The sequence below is a fragment of the Vicugna pacos genome, chromosome 2 (genome assembly GCF_048564905.1).
Source record: "Vicugna pacos chromosome 2, VicPac4, whole genome shotgun sequence".
In the NCBI taxonomy this organism is placed as follows: domain Eukaryota; kingdom Metazoa; phylum Chordata; class Mammalia; order Artiodactyla; family Camelidae; genus Vicugna; species Vicugna pacos.
The window spans coordinates 83,888,588-83,906,168 of NC_132988.1; positions in this window are offsets into that span (position 1 = coordinate 83,888,588).

The following is a 17,581-nucleotide window of genomic DNA, read 5'->3' on the forward strand; positions in this document are numbered from 1 at the left end:
GTGTTGAGGTGGGAAAAGAAGGCTGGTGTTGGACTTTGGAAAGTCTTGAATATTATACCAAGGACACTGTTACTTTATTCTGCAGGTAAGAGAGAGCCATTAAAGTTTGCTGAGGAGGACAGCGACCTGAACTCCATTGTGCTTTTTCTGGCAGTGGTGTAAAGGATGAGTTGAAGCGAAGAAGTCGTGGGCAGAGAAGCCAGGTAAGGAGCTTATCCAAACAGGAGATAAGAAGAGCCTAAATGAGGACAATAAAAGGGACTCAAGACTATTTTATCAACCTAACCTATCTACTCAGTTCTTTCCTTCAGTTTAAAAAAAGTTGATTTCAGAAACACTTGCAGAATGAGGGTAATAATTAAATTTTTTAGAGAAACAGACAGAGGGAATTTCTAAACTCTATGTTAGACTGTGACTATCAAGAGTAATAGCCTCTAATGAAAAAGAATATGGAAACAAATATATGTACATATGTGCATGACTGGGACATTACGCTGTGCACCAGGGATTGACACATTGTCACTGACTATACTTCAATTTTAAAAAATAGAAGCATTTATTGAATCCCTAGAGTTTGCAGGTCTGCATGGGGGCTACGTGGAAGGAAAAAGACCTAAGAAGCCACAGTTCATTTAGAAGAACCAGGCATAGTCTCAGAGGAGAATAACCAAGGATGTGAAGCACACATACATACAAGTAGTTAGGGGTTTAGATAATAAAATGCACTAGCAGGACTGTTTTCCTCCAACTGTTTTTTTGTAAGAAGAGTTCTGTTAGCTTTATTCATCCTGATGGCATCAGTGGCTCATGGCAGGAAGCCAAAGGCAGGAGAGGAGGTTGGATATTTTCTGGGATCCTTGATTGGAAAGTGAGAGTTTGCCATATCGAAAGCCTTAAGGCTTTGCTGTTGTGAAAAAACTGAATATAGACACTTTTTAGTAATATATAATCTATTCAGTGAAATTCAACTCATGATGTAGCTATTACGTACAAGCCACTGTTCTAGAGGACAAAAATGAACAAAGAGTGATCTTGTCTTTGTCTCCACGTGGAAGAGCTGAGGCGTGTTTCCCACAACTGTATTTGATTCAAAACCTTCTCATTGACATCCTGCTGATTAGATAAGATGTGAGTGAGGGTCAGATGACAACATAGAGGGTTATTTCTTTGTCTTTTTTTTTCTTGATGTTGTAAGACTTGTCTGAATTTTTGTTCTAGTCACTCTGAAAAGTTTATTTAGTCATTGTTTATTTTCCTCCTCTGAAACATAGGAGTCATAATTACAAATGTGAAAGTGCTTAGTTCCAGGCCCAGGTACTTAATTAATTTTCTTTCCTTTCCCTGTTGGATCTGATTCCTCAGCATTGGACCTTCACCTGTTTCTCAGATGAATTTATTATTTTTTCCATGGTCATTTCGTTTTCCCCTTTCCCTCCTTGGGTCTCTATTCTCTGACTCTTTCTTCCTTCAGCTGACCAGCTACTTATCCTTTCCCTGGCTTCTTGGTACTAATGTCTGTCCCCTGGGATTCTAACAGGGAAATGGTTTCCATTTTAAGATGACATTGTGCTTATTACATAAACTTTAATGTTTCTGATTCTAAACTTAAACTGGTGAATTTAATGGTTCATACTTATTTCAAAAAACAAGGAGGTACCTTTTACTTTATTTAGCTTTGTCATTTCTCATTCTCCATGGAGAGGTGACCAAGGGTAGAAGGTCTGATAGAGATAAAATTTGCCCTGTAAACTTTATAGAAGGATTAGTCTGTGTCTGATTATTGTTTCATAGAATTGGCCAGGCCAGAGTATCTCACTCTTCATTTCTAACAGTGCCCAAACCCAGTAGTCACTGGCAGCTGGATTTTAGATCAGCCATTCTGAGCAAAGCCGAGCTCCAAAATAAATTTTGGAAGGTAATCCCGTGAAGTTGCTTTGCCTCTGTCTTCCAAGCGCCTATGTTCTCTGGTTTGGAGAGGTGGACTCAGTGGATTTAAAGTGAATCTCTGGAAATCTATGTCTCTTTCTCTTGCTTTACATGGAGGATAGTAGCATTCATTTATTCATTTGTAACATGTGTCTACTTTGAGCCTGCTCTATGCCAGGTTCTGTGCGAAGTGCTTTATGTTGAACCCTGTCTAATAGTCTTAATTCCATTTTACAGATGAGAAAACTGAGGCTCAGAGAGAGTAATATTGCCATGAGCAGTTCTCTGAGATCCAGGCCCAACTCTGTATGTCTTCCACTCCTCCTCTCTTGTTTTGCACACTTACCATGTTCTAGCCTCCATGCTAGGTGCATTAGTGCTTAATTTACATTAAATTTCACAACTAGTAGAAATAAAGATTATTAACCCATTTTACAGGTGAGAACCCTGAAATAATAGCTTGAACTTAAGCACTGAAGAGAATAGTTTTGAGATGGAGTGGAAGGTAAGATTGGGAAGGCAGATCAGGGACCAAGTTATGGACTTGAATACTAAGAGTAACATACTAAGACTTCACCAAAGGGGTAACTGTGAACCCTGGAGATTTTTTGTTTTTATTTTTTCAGCTTTATTCTGTATGAGAAATTGTATTCCCCAGACTTAAAAAAATTATTTATTTATTTTAAAATCTTTTTTCCCATTCTTTTTTCTTTTTAACATTTTTTATTTTTTTTGCTGTATGATTTAGAGCTGTTTTTTTCTTAATTTTTTTATTGATTTATAATCATTTTATAATGTTGTGTCAAATTCCAGTGTAGAGCACAATTTTTCAGTTATACATGAACATATATATATTCATTGTCACATTTTTTTCTCTGTGAGCTACCATAGGATCTTGTGTATATTTCCCTGTGCTTTACAGTATAATCTTGTTTATCTATTCTGCAATTTTGAAATCCCATCTGTCCCTTCCCATCCTCCGCCCCCTTGGCAAGCACAAGTTTGTATTCTATGGCTATGAGTCTGTTTCTGTTTTGTATTTATGCTTTGTTTGTTTGTTTGTTTTTTTAGATTCAAATCTTTTTTTTTTTAATTGAGGTAGTCAGTTTACAATGTTGTGCCAGTTTCTGGTGTACAGCATAATGTTTCAGTCATACGTATACATACACATATTCCTTTTCATGTTCTTTTTCATTATAGGTTACTACAAGGTGTTGAATACAGTTCCCTGTGCTACACAGAAGAAACTTGTTGTATTCTGTTCTACATATAGTAGTTAGTATCCCCCAGACTTTTAAAGCTCAAACATTATTAAAAAAATAAGTGAGTATATGAGGTTGGCTATTTCTCTGAAAAATTCCAGGTTTTTACAGAAAGGAAACTTGTTAAATTAAAGGCATCACCATATTTTAGTATGTATAAAACATGAGAGACATTACTTTGGTAGGGTTTATAAGTGAAATGAATAAGAAGCTGCCTGTATAGACTGATGAAGATTAAAGTCATAGCAAAAAATAAATTGTCAGGAAAAAGCAAAAGAAATACTGACCTGATATAAAAGGAAAATAAATCTGCCCCACTTAGGGAGGTTTCACTAGAACCAGGGTCAAGGAGACCTACAAAGTCAGAGTTGAGAAATGATGGAGAAGTCCTACATGATTGGGATTTGCCTCTAATCTTAAGATGTTCTCATTAATTGGACACCACAGTTTCCATATTCATGGAAGTTTACTTTTGTATCTATGCAAAAAAGGATTGCCAAATAATTTAATAGTCTAAACAAGATGTTATGAAAATATTTAGAGTGTTTACAAGTACAAATCATAATTAAGTACTTCCAAGTGTTTCAGAAAAACATTTTGTATACAATTTATATAGTACCAACTAATTATTTTTGTTATCTGCTAAAATAGTTTCCTAAGGCCATCTTCTAAGCCTCATTTTAATTAGTTTGGGTTTTAGTAGCCATTTGAAGGTACATATATAAAATCTTTAAAAATATTCTTAATTAGTACAAAGTAGGTTTTTATTCTTCAAAATATATGTCTACTTTTAGTGTATTAAACCAAATAAATCAGGTAGGTTTCAAAAATGCAAGATAGATTATATGAGACAAGCACATTCATTTGAATAAATTGGCAGAGCTGTTGCTTAATTTTAGACTTGCTACCTTCTTAATGTAACTTGCAATTATAATCTGTTGATTAGAACTAAGAAACTTACTTTTACTAATGGTATTTACACTATTTTGGAAGATAAAGGGTCAGAATCTTATTTCATTCAACTTGTTACACACAATTACATATTACATATGAAAATAGTTATTTTTAATTTAATGTAAGAACCAGGGAATTATGTGATCCAGGCTGAAAATATCATAAAGGAATGGTGTAGTATGTGCAGCTGACTTTAATCTTTATTTTTCTCTCTGTAAACCTTATACGTGTAGAGTGGAAAGGGGATCTGAAGCTATTATCCCAAATCAATAAAAGCCCTTCATTATGCACTATCTTCAATTATTTTTGTACTTTAGGTAGAAGAAGTTTTTACTTTTTGCCTATGATTTTCAGATACTTATGTAATTTCTCAATTCATGTTCCATAGCTATTTATCACCTTTTTATTTAGAAGCTGTTCTCAGAACAGCTCTGGTATTCTCAAGAGTAAAGAACATGTGTTTTACATACTTTGTATTTCCCTAAATGGTATACCGTTTTGCACACACTAAAAGCTTAATAAAGGGTTTTTAATGATGGCAGTACTAAGGTTGATCGTGATGATGATGGTGATGGTGGTGATATAGATGACGCTACACTGGGCACATGGCAATCTCAAAATACCAAAAACACAGTGAAGTCCCATTGCAGCATGAAGCCAGCCAGCCAGTAGGATGTTTTAAAATGGTTACACCTTAACTATATTTAGAAAGCAAACTCTGGTTTTGTTTTTTTTTAATGTTAGCATTGTAGTGTGAGAGTGAAGACCCTGGAATTGGCCTGCCTGAGTTAAAATCCTTGCTGCTCTACGTATAACTCTGTAACTTTGTGCAATTTCTTTAATGGCTCTGTGCCTCAGTTTCCTCATCTGTCAAATGGGGATACTAATAGTATTTATTTTTAGGGTGGTTATAAGGATGAAATGTTATAAGGCTGAGTATTATATAAAGGAGTTAAAAGAGTGCCTGCTATATAGTCAACACTTGATAAGTGATGGTTATTATTATTATAAAATGAAGTCTTCAAACAAAAAGATACATGTTCATTATAGAAAATTTAGGAAGTATAAAAATAGGAAGAGGAAAAATCACCCAGTCCCATCCCCTAGAGCAACTATTTCTTAATATTTTGAAATATTTATTTTTATTGCATATCAAATTAAGCAATGTAGTAATGTAGTCTTAGAATAGATAAGATACCCAGTGGACATTACTGCTGACAAAATTAGGTGAATTTTAGGTAAAAATTTTGGGCAGTCATTATAAAAATGAAATGTTTAGCATCATGTTAAATGGAAAAAGATGAATGTAAGATTAATGTGCACATGTAGGGTATCCAGTTTTGTAAGATTAAGTCTGCAAAATAGAGTTAGTATTAGTGAGGTGAGATTATGTGTAATTTATTATAATAATCATTATTAGACTTAGTGTTGTTATTGTTACTTTAACCTTTCTATGTAAATTTTTTTTTCCGAACATGGTTCCTGATTGAATTGTAGTTATTCCACGGCTGAGTCGTTGGATAGCAGTGTGGACGCTGTGGTCCCCTTGTACTTTGGCCTGGAAGGGACGTGTAAAGAGCAGTAAGGAGAGTACTTGCTTGGTTCAGCATGGGATTTGCAAGAGACCAATGTGTTGTGTTAGTTTGAGCAGTTACATATGCTGAGGTTGTCCAGGTATATAGGGTAAGGGGATATATATGCTGAGGTTGTTCAGATCGACAATATCAGTTAGATGTCGTGTCATGGTGATATGGGGAGAAGCACTGCAATGCAGGAAAGCATGTGTCTGTGTGTGTGTTGTGGGTAGAGAGGGAGAGGAAAAGATAGAGAGAGGTAGGTGTAGAAGAAGAGGGGAAGGGAAGCAAGATCTAAGATAAAACAGGTTAAAGAGGGGAAGTTTCCTTGGGCTAGAATTTGTAGGAAACATTCAGACAACTATGAATTATATATTTTGTTTTAAATAATAATTAAAGCATCCCAACATTTATATTTCCTTTGCCACCATTTTTTGATATTTAAATACAAAGGCGTTATTTGAGTTGGAGATTACATGCCATCTCTCTTGGGCATCCTGAGGGGTAACTGGCATAACAACTTGGCAGGGAGGATTGGGTGGGACATTTGTAAAACCTATAAAAATGTCACAGGCCAAATAACTACTTAAACTGCCTGAGCTTTTCCTAAAGCAGCAGCCAGATTATTACATTTTGCATCCTGCTCTGCCAATGGTAACTTGACCCCTGGCCCAGGGTGAATAACAATGTTTGCCAGGTTTCAATGAATTCCAGTAGCAGTCATTTCACTAATAGTGATTTTGAGAGGGGGCAGCGAGAGGTGCAAGCTGGTGAAAAGCCCTAGGGTGTTCAGAAATACTTACTTGTTGGGCTCATTTTAGAAGCATCTCTTAAGATGGGAGCAGGAGATGCCTCTTGCACAGAATGGCTGCCTTCTGCCAGATCTGAATTTTTCCCACGAAACCTCTCCTATTGAATAGGGTAGCAACAGCAAGCAACATAGAGTTTCTTTTAATTAAAAGAAACACTTTATTTAAAATCAAAAGGACATTTTAATTTTAGCTTTTGGCTGAAAGAAAACCGTAGCAATATGTATCTTCCGTTTTGCATAGATTTTATAAATCTTTGTCTTTAGGGGTTGTGTTTCACACTAGCTCAGGGAAGGCTGCAGTTTCAGGGTTGCAGAGGGCTTCTCTTCCATGTGGTTGCCGAAACTGTCTGGAACCAATGTTTGATTAAAAGCGACATCAAAATGCAGAAAAGAATCCCTATGAGAGGGAGCAGAACGTGGTTCGTGCCATGACACTCTCAGGAATATAAGAGCAGTGAAAAATTTAGGACTTAGAAGCCAAAACAGGAAGGGCAAGAAATTCACTTTCAGGGAGAGCTGGAGAACTTTGGAGGACTTCCTACCGTAATCCTATCTTCTCTCCGTGTGTTTGTGTAACTAATACCGTCCATCTGCACAAACAGATCAAGGGACATGCATCTTTTGGGGGTGTTTCTCTGGGAGGCGTTTTCTATCTCCGGGTTGAGGTGGAGGACTTTGGCGCTAATTGATTCCACCTTAAAGGCAGGAAGGATAGTGAATGCGCACAGTTTCCTTAGCATATTCCAGGATGAATCTGCACAGAGTTACAGGGGGAAAAATAAAAGAGTTGAACTTCGGAGATTTTCTAGCCTATTAAATTTTCCAGCAGTTTAATCATGGATCAAATATGCATCAGCAAGTTTAAAACCCAGTAATACCAGGCGTATAAATGCAAGTGGGCTTTTGGGCAACTTGGTGGGGACCAGGGAATGGAGGGAACACTTTGGGTGACTTAGGTGTTGACAGGGCTTGGGTAGGCATGTGTCACCCTTGTGCTGGGTCCAGAAGGGAGGTAAACATAAGATTCTTAAGCCTCCCTCCCCACCATGCTGTGTGAATGCATTTGATTTTTTCTCATATATAATATAAACGTTTAATTATATCTATAATCTATATATTGAGCATATAGGAACCTGTGTTCAAGGAGCTCAAGTGTAATTGGGGAATAAGCACATAAAGAACTAACAAATAAAACAGCAAACCTATTGGAATAATTCAGGGATGTAGACAGGGAGAAGTACAGCCACTTTGGAAAACTGTTTACCAGTGCATGTGCAAGGTGTATGTTTATACACACACATATACCCTGTGACCTAGCAATCCCACTTCTGGGTATATACCTACACCCAACAGGAGCAATGCACATGTCCACAAAAAAGATACGTACAAGAATTTTCATGGGAGCTTTATTTATAATAGCCCCCAAATTGAAGCACCCCAAAAATCTATTTGCAGAATAGGTAAGTAAAATATGGTCCATTCATAACATAGAATACTACACAGAAGAGTGCATACTGTGTGATTCCATGTATATGAAATTTAAGTCCAGGCAAATTCATCTGGTGTGATAGAAGTTAGAATCGTGGTCACCCTCAGGTGGCAAAGTATTGACTGGGAGCGGGTACAGGAGAGTTCTGAGGAGCTGCTGGGATGTTTGATTTCTTGATCTGGGCAGTTATACACATATGTAAAATTAATCAAGCTGTCCCTTTAAGATTTGTGCCCTTTGCTGTATGGGAGCTATATCTCAATGAAGTAATTTTATACAATGATTGTGTTAAACTAAAAAAAAAAAATAATGATATGGAAATGTGGTTTAGGAAACGGTTGGTTTTTCCTGGGAGAATGGGATACACATGTGAGGGACATTTGGCCTGCTGTGTGGAGGGAATTCGACCTTCTGGTCAAGGTTTCAAGGATTCGGATGTGAGTCAAGAGGCAGTCGTCCAGAGAGAAAGAGGATTGGGGCCAGGAGTAGGGCAGTGGGAGTGGAGGAGAGAAGAGGGCAGGGCATTTCAGAGGTAGAATGAGAAAGGGTCTCAAGTGACTAAAAGTGACTGTGTGCGTGGAAGGGTGGCAGGAGAGAAAAGGAGAGGGGAGACCAGATGGCTCTGCATGCTCTTCTTTTTTGGGTGACTGGGCTGCGGATGCCATGGCTAGTGGAGACGTTTGGAGGAAAAACACATTTGGAAAATCCTTGAATCATATGACCAGTTGGTTTGACTTGGCCCCAGTCAGAACCAGCATTTGAGTTAATTAATAGCACCTGATACATGACTTGACTTCTGCTCCTTTTTCGTTCTACAAATACAATCTCAAAGCATGGATCCCTTATGCTTTGTCTGTGTGATGTGGGTCCTATGTGAATCCTTTTCAGTGCACCGGAGAGAAGTTTGAAAATGTTTAATCATGATGATATTTATACGTTGATAGATTATGGCACATTCAACACTTAAGTGTCTTCTGTTTCTAAACTCAGGTGTTTTCTGGAGTGTTGCTAAATTTTGTGAAGAAATGCTAACACAAAGTTGTCAATCTGTGGGTGCTCCACTCTGCCAAGTCCAGGAGGCTCGGTACAGCAGTATATATATGGAAGCATGGACTAGCTTCTCTTATTATTGCTGTGTTTGTAAGGGGGTGCTGAAACTCATCTTACAGTTTCTGCTTATTTTGAGCTCTTAGAGTTGAGTGCTATGGTGATTTAGGGTGGTGTTCACCCAGAGACATTGTGGGCCCAGCAAAAGACTTTTGGAGACAGAAGGAAACTTGGCTTCTGTTTGCTTACTGCCGCTTGACAAAACTGGCTCCTTTTGTTTAAAGCCTAAATAATGTGTTTTGAGTGAATATTCTTTTTCATTTTCTCAGTGTTAAAACTGAATGGGTGTTACTGGCTGTCAGGGAGAGTTACTGTGGCTTGCACGTGCTGTCTGCACTCTACCTACCAGCTCAGGTCTGCAGATGAATAAGCCACCTTGTTTCCTGGTCTGGGTCCAGGAACTGACATGGCTCCTCCCACTGCTTTTCCTGCTGTGGAGGCAGGGTAAGAAAGAGCTTCCCGTTTCCTGTTTGCCTCCAGCAGAGCACAATTCTAAATGACCCCGCTTCTCTGCCTTTGGAAAGGCAATTGTCCTTGCTCTTAATCAACCCTCCTGGGAAGTCACCTGCGATTCTTCAGCAAGCCTAGCCTTCTGGAGATAACACTGTTCTTAAGAATTCCTCATCGTGCTGCTTGTTAGAGGGAAAAAAATGAAAATGGTAAAATTGCTAATGAATAACAGCTATTGTGACAGCTAATTGGAGGAAGACATTCTGGAATTAAAATATTATTAACTAATCTTTTGAACATTTCTGTGTTTTATTTATTTGGAGTATGTAAGAAATTGTGTCTTTAATCTGGAAATCCTTAAAATAAATGTTTGATTTACATGTTTAAAGGAGAGAATTTTTTTTCTAGGGCAATTTGTTTAAACTTGTGAATTTGAACAGGTGAGTTTTATGCCTCATGAAATCAATGAGGGTTTTCAGTTAAGTTATTCATTTTGTAAGACGGCCACCAAATTCACATTTGGAGAAAGAAATTTACCTGTGACGTGTTCCTTCCCCTCAGATTCCAGGCTCTGCAAGGTTCTGATTCCATTCGTGTAGTCTATTTTCTTATGCTCTAGGAGTCCCCTGTCTCTGTGAAGTCCATTTACTCATGAGAGCCCTCTGCACCTGCTTTGTCTTTTCCCAAACTCTAGGACAGTGTCTCTCCAGGTGGTTTAGTGGGCATCAGAACCATGTGGAGGGCTTGCTGTAACACAGATTGCTGGGTTTCACCAGAGTTTCTGATTCAGTAGGCCAGGGATGACAGCTAACAAATTACCAGGTGATGCTGATGCTGCTATTTCAGGGGCCACACTTTGAGGATCACTGCATTAGCCTTTGCCTGAAACACCTGTGGTAGACGGAGTACTGGACTGCCAGATATACCCATATCCCAATCCCCAGAACCTGTGAATATGTGAACTTGACAAGACAAAGGGGCTTTGCAGCTGTGGTTAAGTTAAAGCTCTTGAGATGGGGTGATGATCCTGGGTTATCCAGCTGGGCCAAGTCATCACAGTGGTCTTTATATGATAGGATCAGGGGCAGAAAAAAGATGTGATGACAGAAGCAGAGGTTCAGGGGATGCACTCTGAAGATGAAGGAAGGGGTCACAAACCAAGGAATTCAAGTGACCTTTAGAGGATGGAAAAGGCAAGGAGACTCTAGAAAGAACAATACTCTGCCAACATGATGATTTTAGTAAGACTCATTTCAGAATTCTGACCTCAGAACTATAAGATAATAAATGTATGTTGTTTTGATCCACTAGGTTTGCGGTAATAGGTTTCAGCAGCAATTAGAGATGAATACAACATCCGACCCCGTATTGCAGGCTACCTAAATTCTCTCCACTTTGGCTCAGATGTTAGTACAAGTCTACCTCAACTGCATCTTCATGATGTTTTTACTCAGTGATTTCAGTTCAGAATCTTCTATCCTCCTGAGAATTCCTAGAGTATTTATTGTCTTGACCAGTTGTATAGATTTAAAGGATCTCATTCATTTAATGATTTGCTGTATTGCAGACTGCTAGCTGAGGCTGACAGTGAGAAGCTAGAATTCCTGCTCTTAAGGAGTTCCTTATCTACCAGGGGAGACAGACATAACATGACCACCTTAATCATATGTATCACATACAGGATTATGTTACATAACTACATGTGCCTCATGTGTGTATCACATATCATATAGCTACAATAATGTATACTGCCTAGAGTATGATCATTCATTTATATGTCTTTCTATATAGAGATTGTAAACTTCTGGTGGGAAGGGACAATTTCTTTTACTACTGATTTCTTGATGGTAGTAATGGGTCTTTTCTGGAGCTATGTTTATTATTTTTGAAAGCCTGATAGAAACTTTATGCTTTTCTTACATTTATCATTATGTGAATCATCATTTCAGAATTACATTTTATTCGGTAAAGTCTTTTTAAAAGTTTAAGTCTGTGATGGAGAAGGGAAGAGAGATAGGAATTTTTTTTTTCAAACTAGCAATTATACTTCATCATGAAAAGAGAACTGAACAAGAGTTAAAAAGATAAAGATCTTGTTTTGTGGCAAACAGGTCTTTTATAAAATGAGTGTGTCTAAGTAGATGATCTCTAAGTTTCTTTCATATCTAAAGTTCTGTGGCCTGTAATCTTTTCTTACAACCCAAAGTACACTGCATTGCATATGAGAAGGACTAGATAAATGAAGTAATCTGAGTGCTATTTTAGAAGTGTCAGAATGTTTTCTATTCCACACATTGCTGTAGTGTAAGCATCCTCGTTTCTAGAAAAAAATGGCGTTCTCAAACATAAAGTTAAATAAAAGTTCAGACTTAGGATAAAATAACTTCTTTGAAAATTAGTTCAGATGAGTTAATGTCCTGTACCAACTTAGCATATATGTGATGCTTCTTGTTCTCTATTAACTCAAGAAATGTCACAGTGTCCTAAACCCCTTGCAACATGAGGGGAAGGCTGTTTAAATAGCACAAAGTGAAGCAGAGATTTGGCAATCAGTGGGTCAATTTGACAAATGTAGGTTATGAGAGATTATGATTCACCGTAGGACAATTCTTCAAAACTCATCAATCAGGATGCTGCTGGTAAGCTGAATTGCAGATTGGTTCTTCAACTGACAACAATTAGAAATGATGGATAAAATTAAAAATATATATATTTGAAGGCATCTGAACATTACCAAGACAGAGGTTGAGGGGGCCAAGATACTGGAGAGAAGAAAAGCACAAAAATGAACTCAACTTTTGTTGCCAGTTTCTCTCTTAAGGCATTGGGTGATTCAAATGGAGGATGAAACATGAAAAAGCAGAACAGAAAATGATGGCTGAGAAGCTGAGTTTCCACCAGTGTTCTATAGCCAAAGAAGCAATATTGGAACCTAGGACCTGTCAAGAAGGAGGGCCTCTCATAAACAAAACATTCCGGGTTTTCATTTGGGATCCACAGTGCAGTCCCAGGAGTAAGAATGAAGTAGAAATAGACAACTTTTACAAAAACAAAATACCTTTTTATGCCAGCTCAGTTGGATTAAGGCCATCTGTTCTTACTCTGAATATCTGCCAGAAGCAAAAGTAAATCATCTCTAGAGGACTGTTTATTACACAGAGCTCCAGATTATCTGTATAAACTTTTTACCCCCAATGTCTGGCAATTTACTAGGCATACCAGAAGACAAAACCACATGATCCAAAATCAAGGGGAAAAAAATACCCAGACAGTAGATACAGCCCAAAATATCCTGATATTTGAGGTTGTAGACAAAGGCTTCAAAATAATGTTTAGCATATGCTATACACCAGAAATTGATACAACATTGTGAATTGACTATACTTTAATAAAAATAAAATAAAATAATATGTTCAAGAGATAAGATGACAAGGTGGAAAATTTCTGCAGAGAACTTGAAACCGTGAAAGAAATCTAAATAGTAGTTTTACAACTGAAAATTTCAATAATTGAAATTAAGAATTGAATAGATGGCTTTAAAAGCATACTAGACAGAGCAAAAAAAAAAAAAAAAAGACTGAAAGGAAACATCAGGACTGAAGAATCAAGAGAAGAAAGTATGGAAAATACAAAATTCAATGTAAGAAACATAGGGACATAATGAAAAGATCTAGCATATATATGATTGGACTGTCAGGAGAGGAAAGAGAGAATAGAGCAGACTCAATATTTAAATAATGATGAGAGGTCTCTGAAACTGATGGAAGATACCAAGCCACTGATACAAAAGGACCCCAAGCAAGATAAATATAAAGATTCACTCTGAGGCCTGGATTATCAGAATTATTTACTTCAGCAGGCTGCTGGTTTTCCCAACTAAAACATTACAGTTTCCACTGAGATGTAAGCAAAATTGTTGATTAACATTGTTAGGAAAATCCCTTAAGAGAAATAGATGCTATCACATGCCCTTTGTCCTTGCCCACTTCCTCCTCCCTGCTTCCTGGAATGAGGCATGCTGGAATATCAGCAGCTATATCGCTTCATTATGCCAGTGGTTAATTTTATGTGTCAACTTTTTATGTGTCATATTTCTCCCTTTTCTCCTAAGTTTTATATTTTACATGTTAAGTCTGAGATCCATTTTGAATTAATTTTTGTATAAGGTATGAGACTTAGGTCAAGATTTTCTTTCTTTCTTTCTTTTCTCCCTCCCTCCCTCCTTCCTTTCTCTTTCTCTCTCTCTTTCCTCCCTCCTTTCCTCCCTCCCTCCCTCTCTCTGCCTATGGACGTCCAAATTATACAGCATCTTGAAAAGACTGTCTTTCCTTCATTGAATTGTTTTGCACTTTCGTCAAAAACCAATTGGGCATACTTTTGTGGCTCTACTTCTGAGTTCTCTATTCTTTTCCATTGGTCTGTATGTCTATCCCCCTGACAGTACCTCACAGTCCACTTATTACTATAGCTATATCATGTCTTGAAATTAGGTAGGCTAAACCTCCCATTTTCTTTTTCTTTTTAAAAATTATTTTAGCTATTGTGTGGTTTTAGCTGTTGTGTGGTTTTCATCATGCATCATACAGGTTTTGTACATGTTTTGTTAAATTTATACCTAAGCATTTCATTTTATTTGAGTGTAAATGGAACTGTATTTTTTAATGTTTTAGTGTGTTTATTGCTAGTATATAGAAGTATGACTGAGTTTAGTTTGCTTATATTTTATCCTGTGACCTTGCTGAACTCACTTATTAGGTCTGGGAATTTTTTGTAGATTCCTTTGGGTTTTTCTGTGTTGACAATTATGTCATTTGAAAATGGGGACAGTTTTATTTCTTCCTTTATGGTCTGTTTGTCTTTTATTTCCTTTTCATACCTTATTGCTCTGGCTAGAACTTCCAACACTGTCTTGAATAAGAGTGCTTAGAGTGTCTGTCCTGCCTTGTTCCTGATCTTAGAAGGAAAGCATTGTTTTCACCATTAAGTATAATGTTAGTTTCAAGTTTTGAAAGATGCTTTTATCAAGCTGAGGAAGTTCCTCTCTATTCTTATTTTTCTGAGAGTGTTTAACATGAATGTATTGGATTTTTGTCAAATGCTTTTTTTTGTATTGATTAATACTATCATGTGATTTTTTCTTCCTCAGTCTGTTAATATGGTAGATTACACTGATGAATTTTCAAATACTGACCTGGCCTTCATCCCTGGTATAAACCTCACTTGATGTATAATGACATGAAATTCTTATATATTGCTGAATTCTATTTGCTAATATTTTGTTAATGATTTTTCCTTTTATTCATGAAGGATATTAATCTGTAGTTTTCTTTTATTGTACTGTCTTTTTCTCATTTTGATATCTGAGTAATGCTAGCAGAGAAATGAATTAGGAAGAATTTCCTTCTATGTCCTGGAAGAGATCGTAGATAGAATTGGTATTAATTCTTCTTTAAATATTTGGTAGAATCCTCTACCAGGGAATCCGTCTAGGTCCGGAGGTTTCTTTGGCGGGGTTTTTTCAGTTGTGAACTCAATTTCCTTAATAGTTACATGGCTATTCAAATGATCTCTTTCCTATTGTATGAATTGTGGTGATTTGTGTTTTTCAAGGAGTTGATCCACTTTGTCTAGGTGGTTAAACATGTGTGTAGGTTTTTTTGTGGTCTTCTCTTATTCTCCTTCTGATGTCTGCAGAGTCTGTAGTGTTGTCCTTTTATCATTTCTGATACTTATATTGGCAAGGTGTGTCTTCTCTTTTTCATCAGTCTTGCTAGAGGTTTGTCAATTTTACTGATCTTTTCAAAGCACCAGCTCTTTGTTTTGTTGATTTTTCTATACTGTTTTTTTTCATTTTCAATTTCATTGATTTTACTAATTTCTACTCTTTATTATTTCCTTCCTGCCAATCTGCCTTCTCTTCACCTTTCAGAGTCTTTTTGTATTTGTTTTATATATAATGTCTGGGTTTTTAGATATAGTTAATGGGAGGAATAGGGAAAAGTATCCCTACTCCATCTTCCCAGAATGCACCTCTTGTTTTTGTGTGGATAATGTCCTTGGATTTTACTGACCATAGGTCAAGTTCAACCTTCATCTTTTTTGTATTACGGCACAACCTTTGAAAATACGAAATGTGTTGGGGAATAGATTTTTGTGGTGGTTTTTCATTCATGTAATGGATGTTCAGTAAGTAATTATTAGAAGTGGACAAGCCATAGGCCTTAGGGCATAGGTGCCTAATTAATGAATATTTACAGCAGACCTAACACTTCTCCTGTACTTGTGCTACAGGACTTCTCCCAATCAGCTGACTTCTTGGTGAGGACGGGAAGCAGCAGTAAGCTCGGAAACCTTGTTGTCAACTTCCTTTCTCCCTCTTTTCTCCCTCCCTCTTCCCTTGCTTCAAAATGACCTCAAATCTGAATGAAGAAGAGTAACACCATTTCATGATAGAAATAACAAAAGTCATACTTGACTTTGTAATATTTATATGCTTCAGAAAACAGTTTAATTGTACTCATTTAAGGTTTTACATTAACCATGGGTCAGTTTCCTACTACAGTGGTTCTTACTTTTTGGTTACCCTTTATCATTCTGATGTGAAAATCATGCTGAAGGGGAAATTGTTTTGCATATAATGAGTATAACTTGCATCCCAGGGGCCTTGAAATGCAGTTTACTTATCTAAATACAAAAGACAGCAGTCTAAACATAGACTTCTCCATAGTCAAGCTCTTCCTGTGAAGGCTTAAAAAAAAAGCCTAGGGAACTGTCACACTTCCTATTGTTATTCACACACTTGTTTGGGATCTGATGGAGGCAGCTGCCAGAGGCCTGACATTTCAGGGAGCGAAGCAGGACAAGAGTTGGAAGTCTCTGGTCTGAGCTGCTCTCTTAAATCACCACAGCTCTTGAGCTTTCTTGAAAAGGTGGCCATGGTTGTAGCATGTGGATAGATGCTTCCTGTAGTAACACAAATTCAGTTACGTAACACCATGTCTGAATACTCCAGAATTCAGAATACAAATTCCACCAAATCCTGTGAATTGCTTTAAACTCTGCTCCATCAAGTCTACAAATACAGTTTATCAAGAAATGAGCATGTGCTGGGCACTATGCTTAGAGGCTGTGGGGGATACAAAGATGAACAAGCCCCAGTCCTTGACTTTAAAGAGTAAATCATCTAGAGGGATAATAAAAATGTACACAGATGACTGCTGTACAATGTGCTTGAAATGAGGCTTCATGAAGGAGTTGCCGTTTGAACTGAATCTTGAAGGATTGTTTAGTGGCTGCAAGCAGCAGAGATGGACTCTCGCTAATTGATAAGGGAAGGGTGGGAGGAAAAGAGGGGAATCTATTGGGGATTGTGGGAGTATCTCCTGAACTAAAATAAAAGCTGAACCTCTAAGGGAACAGGCATTGGGGATTGATGTAAGGAGACTGGGGGCAGATTTTTTTTCAGAGTGTGGTATGTAGGATGGGTCAACTCCAACACAATTGGGTTGGATCACTCCTCTCAGGGTACATGTTTTAAGGCAAGAGGGCCTGGTAGGTGTGACTTGGATCATGTGTCCACCTCTTGGCCAGTGCAGTGCCAGGGAGTCACTCCTTCAAGGAAGATCCTAAGCACTAATCAAAGGCTTAGGTGTTGGGTGGCACAAACCACAGACAGGTGGAGGGAATAGATGAACAGAGATACAGAGGCAGGGAAGTAAGGAGCATGTTTGAGCATCGCAGGGAATCTAGTCTGTCTGGAGCATAAGGCAAAGGAGGGGACTACGGTGGGAGAGATGCAGAAGGAGAGGCCATGGCTGGGAGTGGGAGGAGCAGATCTGTTAAGACCTGGTCTTTAAGAACAGTTTTCTGGAAACAGACTTGGGTTGTGAAAAGAAAAGACTGGATTCAAAAGGAGGTTGCTTAGGGGAGGCAGGAGAGAAGGCTTAAAATGATACTGTACTTTACTTACCACTAAAAAACATCAACGATGTCCCTGCGTTTTATTTTC